The 4,410-nt window shown below is 45.4% G+C and overlaps 1 pseudogene; it reads left to right on the forward strand.

The window, feature by feature from the left end:
- Window positions 1-4,410, forward strand: part of LOC102480878 (AN1-type zinc finger protein 2A pseudogene) — a 12,724-nt pseudogene that overhangs the window by 708 nt on the left and 7,606 nt on the right.

Consider the following 4,410-nt stretch of genomic DNA (forward strand, 5'->3'; position numbering starts at 1 on the left):
ATTTTGAAAAAAAAAACAACACAAAAAAAAAAAAAAAAAAAAAAAAAAAAAGTCTAGTTACTCATGCTGATGTGCCAACACACAACACGTTCACAAGCTGTGCCTTCCTAGGTTTGGGAAATGGTGACCTATCATAATCAAATCATATTTAAATGCCAGCGAGCATAATTGCACTTCACAAATGTGCTACTCCCAGATTTTTAATGAAAATTTTTGTTTGGGGACCAGCAGTGAGCATAATGGCTATGTCACCGGACTCCCATGTAGTCAACTATGGCTCCAGTTCCGGACCCAGTAGCTTAAACTCACACCTGGCATGTGTGTGCATGCATGCATGCATGCATGCCCAAGAGGAGAATGGAAGAGAAGGGATTGCCACGTGGCCATCCCCCAGGGTGGGTGGGGGGGTGGGGTGATTTCTATCTCTCTGTATCGCTCTGTCTTTCTGGCAAGGGCACACGCCCTATAGCAAAAACCTCTCAAAAAACAATTTTGTTTGTTTGTTTTGGGTTTTTTTGTTTTTGTTTTTGTTTTTGCCATGGGGAACATGTGTTCACCAGAGAGAAACAGTGAGAAGGAAAATGAGAAATCATTCCCCCCAGGGGTTGGCCGCACTATAATCACTTCTCATCCGGTCTTCTCCTGGGATTTTGTGCACACACATACCTGGCAAGATTTTCAAGATGCCAGGTGTGGGATTAGAACTGTGGTTTGCCATGTGGGAAACCAACTCCTTAACCACCATGCCACCTGCCTGCCCCACTTTTTTTTTTTTTTTTTTTTTGCTAGAGGATATGTACACTTACCAGAGAAGAGGGATTCCCCTGTGCGAGATGATCATGCCACAGACCCTTCTCTTCAATCTCTCCCTACTTTCAGGATTGGGTGCACCCACATACACTCAGCATGTTTCAAAAAACGCTAGGTTCTGAACTTGAACCATGGGGTTGGCCATGTGGGCTTTAGTTGCCTTAACCATCAAGCCATTAAACTGGGCCCAAAAATTCTTTTGCTTTTGCTTTTTTATACTCCATAGCTACATAGAAACATTGTCTTTTACAGTTGAAAGGATCCTGACAAATCACATAGTTCAATTCAATATAACTCTGTATCCACTAAGGTTACAAATTAAGAAATGGAAAATCAGAGAGAATGTAATGTTTTCTTGAAGATCGCACAACTGTATTTGGCAAAACTACCCAAAACCTAGAGATCTGGTTGTCTTTTTAGTATGGTATGCTAGGGGCCAGCAGATGGTGCAGGTTATGTCTCTGGACTCCCATGTAGTTGATCGCAGTTTGAGTTCGGAACCAGAAGCCTAAAACTCACACCAGGCAGATGTATGTGCATGCTCAAAATCCCAAGAAGAGAATGGAGGAGAAGGGACTGTGGATGTCCCCCAAGGGTTGATTTCCTACTTTCTGTCTCTCTGTCTCTCTGGCAAGTGCATGCACCCTATAGCAAAAATCTCTCAAAAAAAAGGAAAAAGAAAAGGATGGTATGCTGACTATCCAGGCTATTGCCTCTGATTGGAAAAACACAAACAGTTCAATCAGACACACATTTCTCTCCAATAGTTCACCCTTTGTTGTCACCAGAATGGAGAAAAGTGAAGGCATGGCTAGAAGTCATGTCTCCTAAAAGTCTCAAATAGCAAGCTCCATGGACTAATCACTGTCATTTATAAAGGTATACCACCATGGACTAATCACTGTCACTTATAAAGGTATACCACCCAGGAGGCCAGCCGGGAGGAGGAGGAGGAGGCAGACACATACTCGACCACGGCACAGAGTGGCACAGGCGATGACAGACGGGGTGGTGAGGACAGGGTGGTTCTTTCTCAAGAGAAATGAGGGGTCAGAGGATGAGCAGGGAAGGCTTTAGGAGGAACATTTGATATGAGCCCACAGGGCTGAGGAAAGCTGGACTCTCTGGTTCTCACAACAAAATTCCGATATAAAAGATGAAAAAAGTGGGACCTGCGAGTAGGTATTAGGTATGTATATAAAGAGTGGATCCAACCCATGAGATTTCTCATATTCTTAAAAGAAATGGAGTTATTTGCCCGCACCATATGCACTGTGTTTCTCAACAAGAAGTTCAACAGGCAGTTGTCAAGGAAGAGTTCCTGGATAACTCGGGTCTCACACAATTAACACAATTTTCCAGAAGGAAAGTTGGAAATGTCCAGCGTTAAACAGGAAAATAATCTGGTTTCTGATTCAACAATCACCAAGGTTCACGTATGTGTACAGAGGTACTGATCCCGAAGTTTCAAGTGCTATCCACACAAATAACTGAACTCACTTCGATGTCTTCTAAACGTGTTCTTCCTCAGGTTCTGCACACATGCGTAAATGCCCTCGTGGGAAAGCCCTGTCTGAAACCTACTTCGTGGCTAACCAGAGTGGTAAGCATAAGCTCAACTGCTATGCTGCCAGCTGCCGGCTTAGCACGAGGCCTGTGAGGGCAAGCGAAAGAGGAGGATCTGATGCCTCAGTTACCAGAAGACATTGGGAATCATTAAAGAACAATTTCATTTTCTCTCGGAGGAAACTAAGGCCCGCAAATGGTTCAGGTGGCCTGTCTAACGAGTCAAGGATGTTCCGCAGACCGGAATCCAGACTATTAACACCCAGAACACCCTGTCACTACTTCACACATGGGAAACGTGGATGAACCTTTATCTTAGTACTTTGTGAGGGTATTTCAAAATGTTTGTGAAAAAAAATGAAATTAAAGTGTGAGTTTACTTTAGTGTAAAAATAAATGTGAATTCTATGCAGTTTTTCATCATATTCATTTCTCATGAACTTTTTGAAGGCCTTGTGTTACTGATAAAGTCTGATTAAATACTAAAATATTTGGCAATAGGTCTCTCAACTGCAACATTATGATAGTGTCCTTAAAAAACAGTTTCAGGGACCAGCAGGTGGGTGTGGTGGTTAAAGTGCTAGACTCCTACGTGGCCGACCACGGTTTGAGTCCCAGACCTGATGGCTTGCTTTCTCTCTTACTCTTACACACTCTCTCTCTCTCTCTCTCGTACACACATGCCATGTAGCAAATTAAAATAGTAAGTATAATGATAAATAAAATTAAATAATCCTTTTTTTTTTTTTGGAGAGATTTTCGCTATAGGGCGCGTGCGCTCGCCAGACAGACAGAGAGAGACATTAGAGACAGAAAGTGAGAAATCACCCCCAGGGGGGATAGTCACGCCGCAATCCCTTCTCCTCCATTCTCCTCTCAGGATCTTGGGCATGCACATGTGCCCGGCGTGAGTTTTAAGCCACCAGGTCCGGGACGCGAACTGCGATCCACTACGTGGGAGTCCAGCGACATAGCCATTATGCTAACTGCTGGTTCCCAAATTAAATAATCCTTTTAAAAAAAGTATTAGAGGCCAGGGGGTGTCAGGTGATGACTCAGCTGAACCCACCTGGGAAAGGGCCCGGCTTCACATCTTCGGAGTCCATACAGTTTGGGAGCAGCCTGTATGTGTCTGTGGCCCTGGCTGGGGGTGGACTGCAGTGGGGAGACCCTGTTGGGGAGTGCCTCCCACTCTTCCTTCTTCCCTATCTCTGAAGAAACAAACTTAAACATAATAATAATAAGCATTCTCACATTTGGCCATCATTTAAGAGTGTCTGCCATGGCAGACCTGGGAGGGACAGAAAAAGGAAATAAGCAAAGTGTTCCCTGTATGATGAGAAAGTCACCAACAATCAAAAATCACATGATGAATGTGACAGCTGACACAGACCATCCAGGACAAAGTGCCAAAGCACAAGAAAGAGAACTTCACACTTGGATGAAAGGTTTAGCTAAGTCCTCAAGGATAAGTCCCCAGGAATTTGGAAAAATAGGGAAGAACAGGAGGGGAGGGGAGAGGAGAAGGGAGAGGAGAAGAGAAGGGAGTGGAGAGGAGAAGGGAGTGGAGAGGAGAAGGGAGTGGAGAGGAGAGGAGAAGGGAGTGAAGAGGAGAGGAGGAGGGAGTAGAGAGGAGAAGGGAGTGGAGAGGAAAAGGGAGAGGAGAGGGAGGAGAAGGGAAGGGAGTGGAGAGGAGAAGGGAGTGGAGAGGAGAGGAGAAGGGAATGGAGGAGGAGAGGAGAAAGGAGTGGAGAGGAGAAGGGAGTGGAGAAGAGAAGGGAGTGGAGAGGAGAAGGGAGATGAGAGAAGAAGGGAGTAGAGAGGAGAAGGGAGTGGAGTGGAGAGGAGAAGGGAATGGAGGAGGAGAGGAGAAAGGAGTGGAGAGGAGAAGGGAGTGGAGAAGAGAAGGGAGTGGAGAGGAGAAGGGAGATGAGAGAAGAAGGGAGTAGAGAGGAGAAGGGAGTGGAGAGGAGAAGGGAGAGGAGAGAAGGGAGTAGGAGGAGAAGGGCGTGGAGAGGAGAGGAGAAGGGAATG

The sequence above is a fragment of the Tupaia chinensis genome, unplaced genomic scaffold (genome assembly GCF_000334495.1).
Source record: "Tupaia chinensis unplaced genomic scaffold, TupChi_1.0 Scaffold000014_1, whole genome shotgun sequence".
NCBI classification, from domain to species: domain Eukaryota; kingdom Metazoa; phylum Chordata; class Mammalia; order Scandentia; family Tupaiidae; genus Tupaia; species Tupaia belangeri.